At 37.7% G+C, this 21,535-nt stretch overlaps 1 pseudogene; it reads right to left on the reverse strand.

Moving 5' to 3' along the window:
- Window positions 1–16,709: 16,709 nt before the first annotated feature.
- Window positions 16,710–19,441, reverse strand: LOC133239647 (olfactory receptor 10AG1-like; annotated as a pseudogene).
- Window positions 19,442–21,535: the final 2,094 nt, after the last annotated feature.

Below are 21,535 nucleotides of genomic sequence, written 5' to 3' on the forward strand. Positions count from 1 at the left end.
GATCACAACAGACAACACAGAAATACAAAGGATCATGACAGATTACTATCAACAATTATATGCCAATAAAATGGACAACGTGGAAGAAATGGACAAATTCTTAGAAAAGTACAACTTTCCAAAACTCGACCAGGAAGAAATACAAAACCTTAACAGACCCATCACAAGCACGGAAATTGAAACTGTAATCAAAAATCTTCCAGCAAACAAAAGCCCAGGTCCAGATGGCTTCACAGCTGAATTCTACCAAAAATTTAGAGAAGAGCTAACACCTATCCTACTCAAACTCTTCCAGAATATTGCAGAGGAAGGTAAACTTCCAAACGCATTCTATGAGGCCACCATCACCCTAATACCAAAACTTGACAAAGATCCCACAAAAAAAGAAAACTACAGGCCAATATCACTGATGAACATAGATGCAAAAATCCTTAACAAAATTCTAGCAATGAGAATCCGACAACACATTAAAAAGATCATACACCATGACCAAGTGGGCTTTATCCCAGGGATGCAAGGATTCTTCAATATCCACAAATCAATCAATGTAATACACCACATTAACAAATTGAAAAATAAAAACCATATGATTATCTCAATAGATGCAGAGAAAGCCTTTGACAAAATTCAACACCCATTTATGATAAAAAACTCTCCAGAAAGCAGGAATAGAAGGAACATACCTCAACATAATAAAAGCTATATATGACAAACTCACAGCAAACATTATCCTCAATGGTGAAAAATTGAAAGCATTTCCTCTAAAGTCAGGAACAAGACAAGGGTGCCCACTTTCACCATTACTATTCAACATTGTTTTGGAAGTTTTGGCCACAACAATCAGAGCAGAAAAAGAAATAAAAGGAATCCAAATTGGAAAAGAAGAAGTAAAGCTCTCACTGTTTGCAGATGACATGATCCTCTACATAGAAAACCCTAAAGACTCCACCAGAAAATTACTAGAACTAATCAATGACTATAGTAAAGTTGCAGGATATAAAATCAACACACAGAAATCCCTTGCATTCCTATACACTAATAATGAGAAAACAGAAAGAGAAATTAAGGAAACAATTCCATTCACCATTGCAACGGAAAGAATAATATACTTAGGAATATACCTACCTAAAGAAACTAAAGACCTATATATAGAAAACTATAAAACACTGGTGAAAGAAATCAAAGAGGACACTAATAGATGGAGAAATATACCATGTTCATGGATTGGAAGAATCAATATAGTGAAAATGAGTATACTACCCAAAGCAATCTATAGATTCAATGCAATCCCTATCAAGCTACCAACGGTATTCTTCACAGAGCTAGAACAAATAATTTCACAATTTGTATGGAAATACAAAAATCCTCGAATAGCCAAATCGATCTTGAGAAAGAAGAATGGAACTGGAGGAATCAACCTACCTGACTTCAGACTCTACTACAAAGCCACAGTTATCAAGACAGTATGGTACTGGCACAAAGACAGAAATATAGATCAATGGAACAAAATAGAAAGCCCAGAGATAAATCCACGCACATATGGACACCTTATCTTTGACAACAGAGGCAAGAATATGCAATGGATTAAAGACAATCTCTTTAACAAGTGGTGCTGGAAAAACTGGTCAACCACTTGTAAAAGAATGAAACTAGAACACTTTCTAACACCATACACAAAAATAAACTCAAAATGGATTAAAGATCTAAATGTAAGACCAGAAACTATAAAACTCCTAGAGGAGAACATAGGCAAAACACTCTCTGACATACATCACAGCAGGATCCTCTATGACCCACCTCCCAGAATATCGGAAATAAAAGCAAAAATAAGCAAATGGGACCTAATTAACCTTAAAAGCTTGTGCACATCAATGGAAACTATCAGCAGGGTGAAAAGACAGCCTTCAGAATGGGAGAAAATAATAACAAATGAAGCAACTGACAAACGACTAATCTCAAAAATATACAAGCAACTCCTACAGCTCAACTCCAGAAAAATAAATGACCCAATCAAAAAATGGGCCAAAGAAGTAAATAGACATTTCTCCAAAGAAGACATACAGATGGCTAACAAACACATGAAAAGATGCTCAACATCACTCATTATCAGAGAAATGCAAATCAAGACCACTATGAGGTACCATTTCACACCAGTCAGAATGGCTGCGATCCAAAAGTCTACAAATAATAAATGTTGGAGAGGGTGTGGAGAAAAGGGAACCCTCTTACACTGTTGGTGGGAATGCAAACTAGTACAGCCACTATGGAGAACAGTGTGGAGATTCCTTAAAAAATTGGAAATAGAACTGCCTTATGATCCAGCGATCCCACTGCTGGGTATACACACTGAGGAAACAGAAGGGAAAGAGACATGTGTACCTCAATGTTCATCGCAGCACTGTTTATAATAGCCAGGACATGGAAGCAACCTAGATGTCCATCAGCAGATGAATGGATAAGAAAGGTGTGGTACATATACACAATGGAGTATTACTCAGCCATTAAAAAGAATACATTTGAATCAGTTCTAATGAGGAGGATGAAACTGGAGCCTATTATACAGAGTGAAGTAAGCCAGAAAGAAAAACACCAATACAGTATACTAACGCCTATATATGGAATTTAGAAAGATGGTAACAATAACCCTGTGTACGAGACAGCAAAAGAGACACTGATGTATGGAACAGTCTTATGGACTCTGTGGGAGAGGGAGAGGGTGGGAAGATTTGGGAGAATGGCATTGAAACATGTAAAATATCATGTGTGAAATGAGATGCCAGTCCAGGTTCAATGCATGATACTGGATGCTTGGGGCTAGTGCACTGGGACGACCCAGAGGGATGGTATGGGGAGGGAGGTGGGAGGAGGGTTCAGGATGGGGAGCACATGTATACCTGTGGCGGACTCATTTTGATATTTGGCAAAACTAATACAATTATATGAAGTTAAAAAAAAAAGAAAAAGAAAAGTATTCCTTCAACATACAGACAACAGCTTCATTTGTAAAAATAATAGTAATAATAAGTAAATTGTAATCTGAACAATGATACAGTGTAAAAATTCTAAGACATTTTCCTATGCATTGTGTATGTGTGGAGAGGAATATACAATTGACCAAAATCACAATTGTGCTCACTCTTTGAATTGATCAGTAAGCATGCACACATACTAAGATATGCAGTAGCATGATATTGCAACAAATTTGTGATTGAAAAAGTGTGAATATTTTATGACTTAATGAGCCTTGATTTTGATATTGTCATGTATTCTTTTTTCTCCCACAGTTATATGATATCTTTAAAATAATTTCTGAAAAATTTCTAGTGCTTGAAAGTAGACTGGCTTATTGTGACCCAGCGCCTCTTAACCACAAGTGAAAGTTATTTGTTTTTAATTGTTTTAGATGTTGGAAAATTAAACTTGGCTTTAAGTATGTCCTTTTATAAAGATGTTGATTTATTTTTCAAAGCAATTCTGTAGTATCACCAGTCTTGAATCATATTTTTGTTGCTTGATTACTACTTTTTTATAATAAAAGGTAATTTATTTTTCTAAATTAGTTTCAGAAAAAAAATAAAAGCATAGCCAAAAGTAAGAAAGAGTATTATGCTTTTTTCCATGATAGAATATGCTCATTAAATAAAATTTAAGAAATAGAGGGAATTATGTACATACATATGATAAATGGTGTTCTAAACACTGCTTTTTACCTTAACAAAGAAGATATGTACAGTATGATTATGATTTGGTTTGCTTAAAAGTATGCTTAATCCATGCTGTATGTAATTGCATTTTATTTATTTATATAACTCTTTGGTTTTCCTTTGTGTGTAATTATCACAATTACAGTCAATTCTAGTTTGATAAAGATTTGACAATATGAATTATGTGAAATGAGCATTCTCAGATGCGTTCCCTTGACACACATGCATATTTTCTGGTACATGGTTAAGGGTAAGATTTTCTTGATGAAGGCAGGCTGTGTGCTGATATGCTGTATAATTCATACACCAGCATCAGGTGAGAGCTTTCATTACTCTATATCCTTTACATATGTGATAGGGTTAGTCTTGTTTATTTCATCCTTGTAATGAATGTGTCATAGATTTCATTTGGTTTTAATCTGGTTTTAATTTGCCTTTACTGGTTGCTAATGAGTTATTTTCTTCTTTTTTCTGAGTATTTAGATTATTCTGTCTTGTGAAATGCATCTTTAAGTCTATTGTCATTTTTTCTCCTGAATTTTTGATGCTTTTGATTTAGAGCACTCCTTTAACTATAATGTATTTAAACATTTTATATTGAAAATTTTCACTCTGAATAGCAGTATTTCTTAGTCCAGGAAGTGCAACAGATTAATGTAAACATTATGACTAATAATTTTATCAAAAACACTTTTCTTGCACCAAAGTCATAAAGTTAATAAACATTATCTTGAAAAAGACTCATTGTTATGCATTTTACTTAAGTTTACAAATTATCTGAGATTACATTTTAAAATAAATTTTGTGAAGTGAGGGTCAAGCTCTCTTTTTTTGCACCACTATATATAATTAAATTAATATAATTTATTAAAAGCCCATCTTTTCTATATTTTCTGCAGTATGAACTTTTGCTTATTCAAGTGTGCCCATGTTCTATAGTCATTCAACAAGTATTCTCTAAAGCTTTCCATATGCAGTAATCTTTGCTAGCTGAAATCTTTCTTTTTTAAGTAAGTTATAACAATACAGAGGGAGACAAAATAGAATATACATTATGAATTTTGGATAAAAATACTGGGAGGCCAATTGATAGATAAAATATACTATATTGTTTTAGTACTTTGGCCACCTAATGCAGAGAGCCAACTCAATGTAAAAGACCCTGATGTTTATAAAGATGAAGGCAAGAAGGAGGAGACAGCATAGGATGAGATGGTTGGATATTAATAGTGTCACTGATTCAGTGGACTCTGAATCTGAGCAAATTCTGAGACATAGTAGAAGACTGAGGAGCCTGGTGTGCTATGGTCCATGAAGACACAGAGAGTTGGACATGACTTACCAAACTGAACAACAACAAAAATCAAATAAGCAGTGAATTTTTGCTGACAAAGACTAGTCCATTAAATATGAGATCAGCAAAAACATTAATTTCTTATAAATACAAACACTAGGGAGACAATCCTGATATCAGAAAGTCAAGCAGAAAATGGCAAGTTCATGAGGATAATCAATTTATAGTAATACAGGAAGCAAAATTTCAAATAGTCCTTGATTAATACAAGAGAAGAACTAAGTGGGGGAAAAGATCACTAGCTCAAAGCAGTGGATAAGATGTTAAACATTAAGGCAGTCATTTTTTCAAGGCTGTCATGACATCCTTATTCCTCAGAGTATATATCATGGGATTAAATGTCAGGGTAACACAGTACAGAAAGGAGAAAAAAATCTTTCCTGTAAAATTTTTGGAATTATGTCATAAATATGTAATGGTTCTAGGTCCACAAAATAAAGGCTCAACTATGGGGCTTCCCAGGTGGTGCTAATGGTAAAGAACCTACCTGCCAATGCAGGAGACAGACATAGGCTCAATCCCTGTGTAGGGAAGATCCCCTGGAGAAGGGCACAGCAGCCCATTCCAGTGTTCTTGCCTGGAGAGTCCCATGGACACAGGAGCCTGGTGGGCCATGGTCCATAGGGTTGCAGAGAGTCGAACACAACAGAAGCAACTTGGTGCACACGCATGGTGTGAGGTGAGCAGGTGGAGAAAACTTAGGCTCATTCTGTTGCTGATGGCAACATAGGATGGAGAAGTGATTTTACTGCAGGAGCCAAGTGTCACCTGAAAAGGGATCATGACAAATGATACACCAATGATACAATTACAGAGACTGACATCTCATTCAGAAAAACATTGTGACAGGCTGTCAGGAGGCATTTAACAGGAGGCTTCCTGTGTGCTGTTTTGGATCTGTCATGAATCCTCTATCCCTTATTAATTCCTGAATATTCAGGAATTAAGTGGAGTAGCAAACTACTCCTGGGGGCTGAAGAATGCATGCATTTCCTTCATTAGTTTTTCATATGGTGATAAATAACTATTTACAACCCTCTTCCTTTTTATGAACCATATGGTAAAAGTGATTATCTACAACCCTTTCTCTTTGATAAAAGAGGATTGATGAGGGGTTGCCTTATCAAAAGTCTGGACCTTTGATTTTTATCTTTGCTGAAAATAGTTATCTTGTAAGACAGTATAAATATCCACACTATGTTGAAATAAATGCCTTTGCTCCATCAGAATGTGGATCCCTGTGTCTTTGTTTCTTTTTTTCTCTCTCTCTCAGGCTAATTCTCTGGAGTGCAGAGGCTCACTGAGCTCACTTTCTTGCCCGGGCTTCTAAGACTGTCTGGTAAAGGAGCACTGTGCCTTCACCACCTCGAGAGGGAACCTGGTGCCTATACGCAGCAGTGCAAGACTCGTGTCAAAGGCTTTATTGGCTTTCTGCATAAACCAAGGAATATCAGCCTCTTTCTCTCTTTTACTTTCTTATCGTCGACTCTGGACCACCAGGTTCTGGTCCAGTAAAGGACCTCAACAAGTGGTGCCCAGAACAGGGGCCTGGTACACGTGGCAGATTCAGACACAGTGACCCCAAAGGCCTATTGAAGCCAGTAAGTACTAAGACGAGTAAAATGCCTGGAAAGCCCTGTCACTTTTCTACTTTACTTCATCACTTATTTAAAGTTCAGGGACCTAATGAAACGTATGCTGATTTTTTAGCTAGATTCAGTTCAGTTCAGTCATTCAGTCGTGTCCGACTCTTTGCGACCCCATGAATCACAGCACGCCAGGCCTCCCTGTCCATCACCAACTCCCGGAGTTCACCCAGACTCACGTCCATCGAGTCAGTAATGCCATCCAGCCATCTCATCCTCTGTCGTCCCCTTCTCCTCCTGCCCCCAATCCCTCCCAGCATCAGAATCTTTTCCAATGAGTCAGCTCTTTGCATGAGGTGGCCAAAGTACTGGAGTTTCAGCTTTAGCATCATTCTTTCCAAAGAAATCCCAGGGCTGATCTCCTTCAGAATGGACTGGTTGGATCTCCTTGCAGTTAGAAACTGCTATTCCCTGTACTGTAATTGGAGAAGAAGCCAAATGCAACTAGAGAAATTACTTGCTTATGAAAATGCAAATCAGGAATGTCAAAAAGCTATAGCTCTAATTCATGAGACGGACTATTATTGATTATTTGAAGGCTTGTTGCAATCTAGGATGAGAAACTCAAAAGATGCAATGCTAGCAGAAATAATGGTTGCTGCCTTAATAAAGGGAAATGAAGGATGCTTTACATGTGAAGATAAGAACCATTTAAAAGGGACTGTCCTAAGAAAGCTAACAAAAAACCTCCAAAAATCTACCCTCAGTGCCATAGAGGAATGCAATGGGCCAAAGACTGTAAATCTAAATTTTACATTGAAGGAAAACCTATTCTGGGAAACTCCAAGCAGGGGATCCCCCAGGTCCCCTTCAACAAAAGCCAGGGGCAAATTCCATCTTTTCCCTCAAACCCTCAACATCCAGCAGTGCTGCCATTGATACACCAGCCCTAAATGACTTTCTCCTTTACCCTCAGGCAGTCCCCTCTAGAATACCTACCTGACTTTTTGGACCCCTGCCCCCACAAACCTTCAGTCTTTTACATGGCCAATGTAGTTTGACTTCTAAAGGAATAACTGTTCACCCTGGAGTAATTGATTCAGATTATAAAGGAGAAATTCAAATTATGATGTCATCTCAGATTTTATGACAGTTCAAAAAAGGGGATAAAATTGCTCAATTACTTGTTTTACCTTACATTCCTATTAACTCCTCTAATGATGTACAGACAGGTGGATTTGGCAGTATAGATCAACAACAGTCCTTTTGGACATCATTATTATCTGAATGTGCTCGACTGACTATAAATATCAAAATTAGTGGTAAAAGATTTTCTGGTCTCCTCGACACTGGGTCTGATATTACTATTATTTCCAAACATTTATGGCCCAAACCCTGGCCTGTACAAAAAATTTGTTGCCAAATTGCAGGGATTTCTCAAACCAAAGTACAAGAGGTTTATCAGAGTACTCAGATTTATCCATTTGTGGGACCCAAAGGCCAACCTGCAACATTAAAACCTTATGTGATAGATTCACCCCTTATAGGGGTGGGATTTACTTATAGAAAGGGATTTACTAATGCAATGACAAACTCAGATATACATTCCACATTTTTCCTAGGAGCCACTGCTCATTTAACAAACAATACAATTATTAAAATAACTTGGAAGAATGACAAGACTATTTGGACAGAGCAGTGGCCGCTCACGAAAAATTACAGGTGGCTAAGGAACTTATAGATACACAACTAGAATTAAAGCATATTGAGGAATCTTGTTCTCCTTGGAACTCTCCTATTTTTGTTATAAAAAGAAATCTAACAAATGGCATCTCCTAACAGACCTTAGAAAAGTTAATGCATCTATGAAACCTATGGGTGCATTACAACCAAAAATCCCATCCCTTACCACTATTCCTCAAAATTTACATATTATCATTATTGATTTACAAGATTTCTTTTAAAATATATCTTTACATCTTTTAGACTGAGAGAGATTTGCTTTCTTTCTCCCTTATCCTAATCATATTGGACCTCATAAATGGTACCAATGGACTGTACTTGACACAAGGGATGATGAATTCTCCCACCATGTGTCAGTACTACGTAGCCAAAGACCTTAAGCCTCTGAGAAAGCAATTTCCTAACTTTCTTGTTATTCACTATATGGATGATATATTGTTGCTGGCTCCATCTATCTTAGAAACTCAACACATGTTTGATGTAGCTCAACTATGCTTAAAAACTCTGGATTAATCATTGACCCTAAAAAAATTCAAACCTCTACACCTTACCATTACTTGGGGTTTGTTGTAATAGACAACATATTACTCCCCAACTCAGATCTGTACTGATAAATTATCAACTTCAAATGATTTTCAAAAGCTCTTAGGTGATATAAATTGTATTAGACCTTCTTTGAAGTGAAGTCGCTCAGTCATATCAGACTCTTTGCGACCCCATGGACTGTAGGCTATCAGGCTCCTCCATCAATGGGATTTTCCAGGCAAGAGTGCTGGAGTGGATTGCCATTTCCTTCTCCAGGGTATCTTCCTGACCCAGGAATCGAACCCAGGTCTCCTGCATTTCAGGCAGAAGCTTTACCATCTGAGCCACCAGGGAAGCCCAGCACTGATAATTATCAACTGAATAACCTATTTAATACTTTAAAAGGAGATCCTGATTTAAATAGCCCTTGTTCACTTTCTCAAGAGGCATGAGAGGAACTCTTTTTAGTGCAAAATAAATTACAAAAACAATTTCTTACTCGCATCAAATTAGATTTACCTCTAGAATTATTTGTACTCCCCTCTCTTCATTCTCCCACAGGAATTCTTTCCCTACAAGAACACCCAGTAGAATGGATATATGCCCATTTTAGAGGAATAAAGTCACTTACACCCTACTTTGATTTAATTGCTCTAATCATTATTAATGGAAGAAATAGGACTAAAACTCTAATTGGTTCTGATCCTCATAAATTCTGATCCTCATATTGTAATATCTATCAATAAATCTCAATTTGAGAACACATTACAAACTTCTACATTTCCAAATAGCTTTTCTGAAATATTTTGGAAAAATTTAATTTTATTATCCTTCTTGGTACAAGAAGGATGTAGAATTTCTTCAAAAATACTGAATTTATTATTTCTCACATTATCAGCTCACAGCCTATACCACAAGCCGAGGTTTTTCATATAGATGGGACTAAAAATGCCAAAGCTTCATTCTGGTCTCTTAAGGAATATAAAGTCTTTTATACTAAATTTCATTCTGCTCAACAAAGTAAATTATATGCTCTTATTCAAGTCATTTGCCTACATCCTTACGCCATTAATATAGTCTCTGACTCTATATATTCAGTTTTTGTGTTAAAAAATATAAAAACCTCCACCATAAACTCCAATCAACTTATTATTCAACAACTCTTTTTCATACTACAATCTGTTGTTAGAAACCACAATTCACCCATTTATATTACACATATTCGAGCACATTCTTGTCTTCCTGGCCCCATGACTTTTGGTAATGAGCAGGCTGATAAACTGGTTTCTTTTGCTACTCCAGAGGAACAGCATGCTCTATTGCATAACAGTGCTGGCTCCCTACACCAGCTATGGAAAATCCCATACCTCCAGGCTAAAAAAAAAAAAAAAAATTATTAGTAATTGCTCTACTTACAGACCCATCTACACCTTTGACCCATCACACAAGATATTAATCCTCGCGATTTGCAACCTAATGAACTACGGCAAATGAATGTAACTCATTACCCTGAACTTTATTTTCTTTCTTACATATCTGTATCAACACTAACTCTTCTTTTATTTGGGCCACACCTCTTCGCAGTGAGGCTACACAACACGTTATAACTCACTTATTAGCTTGTTTTGCTGTAATGGAAACTCCTAGTTCTATAAAAACAGAAAATGGCCCCGCCTATATTTCTAGACAGTTTAAATTTACAATCTTTTTCTATTAAACATATTAGAGGTATTCCTTATAATCCACAGACACAAGACATAGTCAAATGAGCACAGCACACACTAAAGTTGTAAATAAAAAATTAGAAAAGGGGGAATACACAGGAACACTACTGTCTTCCTTATCTAAAGCAGACTTTACTAGATTCCACATAAGATATTTTCTAAACCTATAACTATGTTAATACAGCTTTATTTGTTTTAAATTTTTTTAACTTACCACAGGGAGATATCTTAATGGGAGCAGAAAAACATTTCGAGGAATTGAAGGACACTTCTCTTCCTTCTGCCCATTTGGTACCAAGACAGGTTAATGAAGCAATGGAAATCTGGGAAACTAATCCTACAGGGAAAGGGGTATGCTTGTATTTCCCCAGATGGATCCAACAAACTCACATGGCTTCCTCTTCAGAAGATTCTACCCAAGGGGCCCCCAGCCTTCAAATGGAGATGGGACAACAAGGATCCCAGGATGAAGAAATTCCAATACGGGCCATGGCGGCTCTAAAGATCTCCAGGAAGCACCGCCCTTGGCGACATCAACCTTATGATCTCCCCACTTGGGGACAAATAAAAACACTTACTAATTTGGTCTCACAACAGGGAATGCCTCAGAGTCCTGACAATGCTCTGTCCCTTGGCTTGTACCTCTCCTGCTCAAGCTCTGACTAATCACACTTACTGGGCTTACATACCCAACCCCCTCTACTACAGGTGGTTGAATGGACAGAGAGAGGACCAATCGTATCATCTAATGACTCCACACATATGCCTTCTCCCTGGAGCATTAAAAGGCCCTCGCACCCTGAAGAAGAAGGAAAACTAATTAATATTTCTCTAGGTTATGAAGTCCTTCCTTTGTGCATGGGCCCAGCAGAATTATGCATAAATGTTAGCCGACAAACTTGGGCTTTCACCCTGCCTCCCAAAAAGGATTTTTGGACATTGCTTGGATTATTTACTGCCCTTTCTTTGTCTGTGAACCATGTTTATACTACTGAGACTTTAGGGAAAGAGTTAGGGAAAGAACAGAGATAATTATGCAAAGGGTTCACTTATAAGAACTTTACATATGCTCCTGTTCATTGGGACAAATGTCAAGCCAAATCAGGAAAATTAATGTTTGTGGCTAATCATACAATTGTTAATTGGGGACCCCATGGTATGTGGTTATCTAACTGCTCAGAAGATGTTAATAGCTCTGTGTGTGACTATGCTACTCAGGTGACGTGGGAGGTCACTGACACTGCGATGGAACATTACCATGACAAAGGACTTCTTGGGTGACTTGATGGTGGATTAGCCCCACCTCGTCCTAGGATCGTCCTTGGTAAACAAAGTGGGCCTGAGCAATGGGACATTTGGAAACTTGCTGCGAGCACTGAAGAACTTGGAACTTGGACTGAACATTTCACAGGGACCAGTTGTGGTCATAGTAACTACTTCTTTTGCTATAATCAGTCATATTTTATACAGGCCTGTGTCCCACTTCCTTTTGTTATAGCCACAGGGAATTTACAATTTAATAAGACTTTACTTTCTATAACTTGTATTAATTGCAAACTATATACTTGTCTTAACTCCTCTATCTCTTTAAGAAATGATTCCCTTTTGATTCTTCAATCTCGACGTAATTTGTGGTTACCAGTAAATCTCCAATGACCCTGGGAAGAAGGTCTCATGGCTGGACTTGCTTCTAGATAACTTACTAAACTGCTCCAATGATCTAAATGATTTGTTGGATGGCTGATTCTTGGAATTTTGGCGTTAATAGCTATTTACACCACTGCTGCCATCACCGGTGGTGCTTTACATACCTTGATTTGAACATATAATTTTATCCAAAAATTGGACTGAAGATGCTCATAATATGTGGGCTACTCAGGCTCAGGTAGATGAGGATATTCAAGCGGAAATACAGGAACTAAAAACAGCCATCAAATGGGTCAGAGATCAATTAATAGATTTGCACAATCAAGAGATTCTAAAATGTGATTGGAATTCTACTCAATTTTGTGTTACTCCCGTTCATTTCAATCATAGTGCCTACAACTGGGAACAAATCAAATTTCACTTACAAAATATACATGATAATCCCTCTCTGAATGTACAATTACTGCAAAAGGAAATCTTAGAAACTTTTTCTAAATGTCTCCCCTTTTCCATTAATTTGGGAACTTTAGTGGAACAACTAGCTGTTCAATTATCTGGGCTACACCCACGAGGATGGTTTCAAAATATTACCCACAGCATCAGGTCTGGAACTGTAACTTTGGTGATTGTCTTGGTAATTATATTTGTTGTTTATCATTGCCTTTCTATAAGGTTGGTTAATACTAAACAAACTCAATTTGTCAGGACCTTTTTTACAAATATAATAAAATAGGGGGAATTGTCAGGAAGCATTTAACAGGAGGCTTCCTGTGTGCTGTTTTGGATCTGTCATGAATCCTCTGCCCCTTATTAATTCCTGAATATTCGGGAATTAAGTGGAATAGCAAACTACTCCCGGGGCCTGAAGAATGCATGCATTTCCTTCATTAGTTTTTCCATATGGTGAAAAATAACTATTTATGACCCTCTTCCTTTTTATGAACCATATGGTAAAAGTGATTATTTACAACCCTCTCTCTTTGATATGGATTGCCTTATGATAATTTGTAAGTCTGGACTTTTGATTTTTATCTTTTCTGAAAATAGTTACCTTGTAAGACAGTATAAATATCCACACTATGTTGAAATAAACACCTTTGCTCCATCAGAACTTGGGTCCTTGTGTCTGTCTGTCTGTCTTTCTTTCTCTCTCTCTCTCTCTCTCTCTGGCTAATTCTCTTGAGTGCAGAGGCTCACTGAGCTCACTTTCTTGCCCAGGCTTCTAGGACCCTCTGGTGAAGGTGCACTGTGCTTTCACCCCCTTGAGAGGGCGCCTCGTGCCTACGTGTAGCAGTGCAAGCCTTGTGTCAAAGGCTTTATTGGCTTTCTGCGTAAACCAAGGAATATCAGCCTCTTTCTATCTCTATTTTACTTGCTTATCATTAACTCCAGACCACCAGGTTCCAGTCCATTAAAGGACCTCAACAACAGGCCAGCTTGTAGTTATATCCAAAAAATGACAGAGGGAAAATCTGGCATGTTTGCCTTATCCTGACTGTAACACCACTGAGCCAAGAGCCAAGCATCATCAGCTGAATACAGAGCTCCTGGTTTATAACTAGAGGAAACTGAGGAAGTTACAGTTGGCCACATAGAAGTCATGGGTCATAACTGTCAAGACCAAGTATTCTGTGTTCCCAAGAATACAAATAAAATATATCTTTGTAGTGCAGGCCAAAAATATATATTTTCTTACTGTGAAGGCTTATGAATATTCTAATTTTCCAGGAAGGAAAAGTTACTGACAAAAAAATACATGGAAATTTGAGAGCCTGGTCAACTCTGATTATAAGAGTATTGTTGTTGCTTCTCACCAGGATAATCACATAAAAAAGGAAAATATTATAAAGAGAAACACGCAGACATTGGGAATACAGAAAAATAGAAAAGAACCAGTGTTATCACTGAAGTGAGATGTGCTTCTTGGTTGTGTGTGTGTGTGTGTGTGTGTGTGTGTTTGATGTTCTCTCTGTGACAAGAGTGAAATCAATAATTTTTATTTTTATTTTATATAGTAATTTTATTTTATATAGTATAGCTATATATAAATATATATTTGTTGTTGCTTTTCAGTCTTCCAGTCATGTCTGACTCTTCACAACCCTATGGACCGCAGCACTCCAGGCCACTATGTCCCTCACCATCTTCCGGAGTTTGCCCAACTTCATGTCCATTGCATCCATGATGCCATTCAACCATCACATCTTCTGATGCCCTCTTCTCCTTCTGCCCTCAATCTTTCCCAGCATCAGGGTCTTTTCTAATGAGTCGGCTGTTTGCATCAGGTGGCCAAAGTATTGGAGCTTCAGCTTCAGCATCAGTCCTTCCAGTGAATATTGAAATATATATATTGATATTATATAAAATATATATTATACATATGTAAAAGTGTCTATGTAAATATGTATCCATTTCATAATCTTAAATTTATCTCTGTTTGTAACTATTATTAAAGCCTTTTTAGTCTTTTTTAAAGACATGACCAAACATTATATATTCTGGCTCTGTTTAATTCATAAAACATATGCTATTTCTTTCAAACATCAAATATTATTTGGCTGACATTGAAATTTCTCTGTTAGCTACCAAATATGCTGTAAAATGTTGGGAGGCAATAAGAAAAGAAGAAATGCAGTAATTTTCTTCCATATGTAGTTTTTATTTTCTGGATAAAATTTATTATTTTTGTGATGTGCATATTATTCTCTTTGTAATAAATCCATAGTGCAAAAAAGTATAAATAAATAAATAAGTCAGACATTATCTGAACTCCTGTCACTATAAAGAAGCCCATTCTCTCTTGCAATACACACCCAGATATTGCTGACATATATATACACCAACTAGAAAGATGCACATGTGAAATGATATATGAATATATGGAAGCTATCTCCCTTTGTTTTACAAAAATAGTTATGTTTTATACATGCATTTATGTACTTACTTACAAGTCTAAAAGCTTGGGATTTCCTCACTGATATGGCTCTAAAACATTGTCTTGAGAGACTGTGCAGCATCACGTGGTAAACAGTTGCCCATGAATAATATGTTCCATATGAGAACAGCTTACCTTTGCTTTGCTAATGTTGTCTTTTGCAGTATTAAAAAAGGTTTTAATAAACATCCTTGAACAAACACAATTAACCATGATTTTTGTGCAAATATTTTTATGAGGCTTCATTGATATAGTTTTTAAAGTTAAAAACAAATTCTACATATTTAAAAAAAAAATCACTGTTCCCAAAAGATACAGAATTTATTCCAGATGATTAGAATAAAAACACCATAATAAAAAGACTGCTTACACAGTGTATTACTTTCCTAGATGTATTGTAACAAATTATCACAAATTGAGAGGTTTAAGGAACAGAAGTTGAATTTCTCACATCTTTAAAATCCAGTGTCCCAAATCACAATGTTGACAGGGTTTTCCTCCACAGACTCTAAAGGGATAGTCACTCCTTGCCTCTTTCAGCTTTCAGTAATCCTTGACCTGCTTTGCTTCATGGCTGTGTCACTCCCGGTTGCTTCCTCCATCTTCACGTGATATTCTTCTATGTGTCATTGCGTCTCTATTTTTAACTTAATCTCTCTACCTCCCTTATAAGAACTAAGAACACTTATCATAGAATATAGTGTCCTTCCCTTAAATTAAGATAATCTTATTTCAAAGTCCTTAACTGAATTATATCTGCAAAGGCTTTTATTTTCCTAATAAGTTCAGGTTTGCAGATTGTAACCTGACATATATTTAGAGGGATCAACATTCAACCCAATGCAGTTTATAGTTTAAAAGCCTAATGTTCCTAATACTAAGGAGACACTACAAAGGCAAAACATGAAGCTACAAGCTGGAGAAAGTGGTGTCACTAGAGAATAGTCAGCATTGAGGTGACAAAAGATCCTTTTAGGGTTTGTACTCTGAAAGGAATATGGACAGTTGCAAAACAGAGAAAGAAGGGGAAATTGCTAGAAAACACTCAGATTTCCCTACTCCCACCAACTTGGATGCAGTTATTATTTTCTCATCATCTAAATCCAATCGTAAGAACAGAAAAGGACAGTGAATATGCCTGAAGGAATGGGAAGTTTCAAGCAAATTTCTTACAGGGCATGACCATGATCATTAGTTATATTGCAGTTAGCTGTCATTTTATTGATCAGGAAATCTCTTAACTCACTCTTTCCTAGTGAGAGGAAAGATAGGTCATCAGAATAGATCATTGCCATGGAGATAATGTGTGCTTTGATAACCCAGAAACCCTTAACTCTTTGAAACTAGGGTCCTTTTACATAACGTGAGATGGCAGTGATGATATTAACTATCATTTTATAGGAACATAGAAATAATACTAGATGATATTTTCTGATGTATTTACATGAGAAACATAGAAACAAATTGCTTCTGTAATTTCAAGCCTTCAAATCAAGTTGATAATTTACTTAGTAGTTTTCTCAGTGCTACAGTGATATCTTTGTTCCTCAGAGTATATATAATGGGATTCAACTTTGGGATCAAAACTGAGTAGAAAAGAAAGATCAGCTTCCCAGTTTCTTCAAACTTATTTGGTTTGGGCTGTAATCAGATGGTAGAGGCTGTGCCATAGAATAAGACCACCACTGTGAGGTGAGACAAGCAAGAGGAGAAGGCTTTAGCCCTCCATCTGGTGGATCATGATTTCATAATGTTAGAGATGATTTTGCCATTAGGAGACAACAGTCAACAGAAATGGAACTATGATGAACACCACTGCAACTACATAGACTGCTATCTTGTTCACAAATGTGTCCCTACAAGTAAGCTTGAATACTGGGGGAGGTCACAGAAAAGATGATTAATTGTGGTAGACCCACAAAAGGGCAGAGAGAAAACCTGTCATGTTTGCCCAATTACAACAGGAACTCCACTGACCCAGGAGGCAGTGACCAGCTGGACACAGACCTGGGGGTTCATGATCAGACCATAGTGAAGAGGATTACAAATGGCCACGTAGTGGTCATAGGCCATCACAGCCAGGAGGAGACACTCTAAACCTCCAAACAGAAGGGCCTAACACATGTGTAGCACAAGCAATGAAAAAAATGTGCCCTTCTGGTTCAGAAGGTCCACAAGCATTCTTGGGATAATGACAGTTACATAACAGATTTCTAAAATGGAAAAGTGGTTGAGGAAAAAGTACATGGGTGCCAGGGTCCAGCCCCAGTTGGATCCAGGGATTCCCTCAGGATGATGGCATTGGCGATTAGAATAGCAAAGGCTGAGAGATTTTTTAGATGCTCAATAATAACTGGTTTACATGAGAAATCAATAAAGTTCATGACACCAAACTTGCTCTGACCATGAAGGCCGCAGGCGCCCTCTCGAATAGCGGAGGGTGCCCCACCTTAGGCACCTTCTCGAGTGGGTCTTAGAAGCCCAGGCAATGGATGGATGAAACTGGAACCTATTATACAGAGTGAAGTAAGCCAGAAAGAAAAACACCAATACAGTATACTAACGCATATATATGGAATTTAGAAAGATGGTAACAATAACCCTGTGTACGAGACAGCAAAAGAGACACTGATGTATAGATCAGTCTTATGGACTCTGTGGGAGAGGGAGAGGGTGGGGAGATTTGGGAGAATAGCACTGAAACATGTATAATATCATGTATGAAACGAGTCGCCAGTCCAGGTTCGATACACGATACTGGATGCTTGGGGCTGGTGCACTGGGACGACCCAGAGGGAGGGTATGGGGAGGGGGGAGGGAGGAGGGAGGAGGGTTCAGGATGAGGAACACAGGTATACCTGTGGCGGATTCATTTCGATATTTGGCAAAACTAATACAATATTGTAAAGTTTAAAAATAAAATAAAATTTAAAAAAAAAAAGCAGCCCAGGCAAATAAGTGGTCGCAGAGGACCCCCAAGCTCCAAATTATTTTGGCATGAAGGAAGAACAGAAAAGAAAAGGAGGAAAAGGAAACAAGAAAGAACGACAAGGGGAGACCAAGCTTTGGTGAGCAAGGCCCGTAGCTTTATTTTCAACAGGGGCTTTTATACCCTAAGTTGCACATAGAGGATAATAGGGGGTGTGAAATCATGCAAAATCAGCAGTCTTTGATCTTTATCGAAACCAGGGTTTCTTTTCTGCAAATTTATCATATACAAATGGTTTAGGTGATTTACATCATCTTCTGGCCAGAAGGCCTGTTAACATTTTATGACTCTGATAAAGGTTTGTCAACCATAAGACTTATTTTCTCTAAGAGTAATTATTTTAAAGTTTGGCGCCATCCTCTGAAGGTGTTAGATAAAGTTGCATTCCTATAGGGCAGAGGTGCAGTGGGTTTACAACAAAGGAAAGAATTTGTTACCTTAAGGGTCTAAAGTTGTTAACACCAAGGCCACTACTTATATTTTCTACATACCAACTATATCAATTAATACACTTCCAAGGATACAATACAGGGGATGTGGAAACTTGGCAGCAAGTATTGACTCCACAATGAAATCTTCTACTAGTTCTATTCTGACAATTTCTAACTATCCAAGAGGCTCTATATTATTTGAATATCTTAAGCTCCCCATGCCTCTCGCAGTTGGGAGACTGTAAACAATCGTATGCATAGCTGTAGGAGTCCGGGTAAACGTGTCAAGCAAGTTAGAGAGCCATCTGAGGGGTTTGTGAACTAAAACACTCTTGTCACGCCCAGGAACTTTATTAACTGGAGCTGTAAGTTAACTCTTTTTCAGAGAGAGAGATGGTGGTGGGGGACAGCCCCCCATAAAGTCAGAGGTGTAGGTGAGAGCATAAAGCAGTAAAGTAGACAGACTCTTGTTTTGGGGTAGATGCTCAGGTAGGCCCAGAGGGGCACCCCTCGAGTTCTGGCTCGCCTTGCCCACCAGAACTCTCCCACATAACCTTGTTATGGGTGGGGACTCCCATGTTGGCTCCCGGCACATGGGGGTTTGGAGAGTAGGGTCAATTTTTGTTATCAGTACAATGACACTATTGCACATCAGGATGGTCAGATAGAGAACTTAAAATATCCCAAAAAGAATTCATTGGAAATTGGGAATATCAGAAAACCACAAGATGATAAATTCCATCATTGTGGTGATATTTGATTTTTCTGTTCTTAATTTGTACTTCATCTATAGATATGGTAAGTCCAAGATAGTTAATTAATGCTTTTGAGCAACATTTCCCTTCTGTTAACTGAATTAGATGCATGAATTTATTTACATATTCCATGCAAGTATTGCTGCCTTTGCCTTGCTCAGTTTCTAAGAAATGAGATTTGAAACCTCATCAATGAACTGATGTACAGTTAAAATCAATTAGAGAAATAAAATCTTCATTTTTTTATACTTGGATGTAGTGATATCAGAGGGCTTCCCTGGTGTCTCAGCAGTAAAAGAATTTGCCTGAAATGCAGGAGATACAGGAGATGTGGGTTTGATCCACGGGCAAGGAAGATCCCTTGGAGGAGGGGATGGCAACCCAATCTAGTATTCTTGCCTAGAGAATTCCATGGACAAGGAGCCTGGTGGGCTATGGTCCATGGGATCACAAAGAGTCAGACATGGTGGAAGTGACTGGACAGTAGCAGTAATGATACCAGAAACAACAAGATGTATGCATTTTTATTTAGAGCTTATTGTACAGGAATAGTATTAAAGTATTTCACCCCTTTTAAAAGTGAGATTATATATGAAACAGGCTTGCTATTGTTTTTCTTTGGGTTCATCAATTTCTTTTTCTGTGTCTATTGACTTATTCCTTTTCCTTTCAGTTCAAAGCTTTTCACTTAAAACTTTTGCCTAATCGTTATTTAAAACATTTTAAGCCCTCCCACTTCTACTCCAATGAGAACTGACTTTCTTAAACTCATTCTTTGTTACTGGGGGAACAAATATATGTAATAGTATTGTTCTCTACTGTGTATTTCACCCATCAGTTATGCTACACATGGAAAGCATTAGTTACATCATGGGGTCCAATAACATTCCCTATTAATACCCATTGTACACTGCATTACAAATACTGATTAACCTTTAAATCATTCCAAAAATGAAGACCCATTCTTCATGATATTCAGAGTTCCCTGATAGCTCAGTTGGTAAAGAATCCACCTGTAATGCAGGAGACCCTGGTTTGATTCCTGGGTCAGAAAGATCCAATGGAGAAGGGATAGGCTACCCACTCCAGTATTCTCGGGTTTCCCTTGTGACTCAGCTGGTAAAGAATCTGCCTGCAAGACGGGAGACCTGGGTTCGATCCCTACCAGAGTCCAGCCCCGGTTGGATCTAGGGATATCTTCAGGAGGACAGCGTTGGCGAAAGGACAGAAAAGGGGAGAGACAGAGGCTTGATCTGACTGGTTTATGTGGGAAACCAATAAAGTTCATGACACCAAACTTGTTCTGACCACGGAGGCCACAGGCGCCCTCTCAAATAGCTGAAGGTACCCCACCTTAGACACCTTTTCGAGTGGGTCTTAGAAGTCCAGGCAAGTAAGTGGTGTCAGAGAGTCCCCACACTCCAAATCAGTCATCTTGAAGGAAGAAAAGAGAAGAAAAGGATAAAAAAGGAAGCAAGAATGACACAGAGAGACCAAGCCTGATGAGCAAGGCCAGTAGCTTTATTTTTAAAGGGAGCTTATATACCTTAAGTTGTGTATAGAGGATAATAAGGGGTGTAAAATCATGTAAAGTCAGCAGTCTTTGATCTTTATCGAGACCAGACTTTTTCTTCTGCAAACTTATCATATACAAATGTTTTAGGTGATTTACATCATCTTTTGGCCAGAAGGCCCATCAACATTTTATGACTCTTTGTTCCGATAAAGGTTAGTTAACCAGAAAACATTTTTTTTTTTTAAGAATAATTATTTTAAAGTTTGGCGCCATCTTCCAAAAATGTTAGATAAAGTTGCATTTCTAAAGGGCAAAGGTGCAGTGGGCTCATAACAAGGAAAGAATTTATTACCTTAAGGGTCTAAAGTTGTTAACACCAAGGCCACTACTTATTTTTTTATATATATACCAACTATATTAATTAATATACTCTCAAGGACACAATACAGGGGATGTGGAAACTTGGCAACAGCATTGGCTCAACAATGAAATCGTCCACCAGTTTTATTTTAATAATTTTTAACTCCTCAAGAGGCTGTATACTATTTGAATATCTTAAGCTTCCCATATCTCTCGCGGTTGGGAGGCTGTAAACAATTTTATGTGTAGCTGTAGGAGTCTCTATA

This window comes from Bos javanicus, chromosome 26, assembly GCF_032452875.1.
Source record: "Bos javanicus breed banteng chromosome 26, ARS-OSU_banteng_1.0, whole genome shotgun sequence".
Lineage (NCBI taxonomy): Eukaryota > Metazoa > Chordata > Mammalia > Artiodactyla > Bovidae > Bos > Bos javanicus.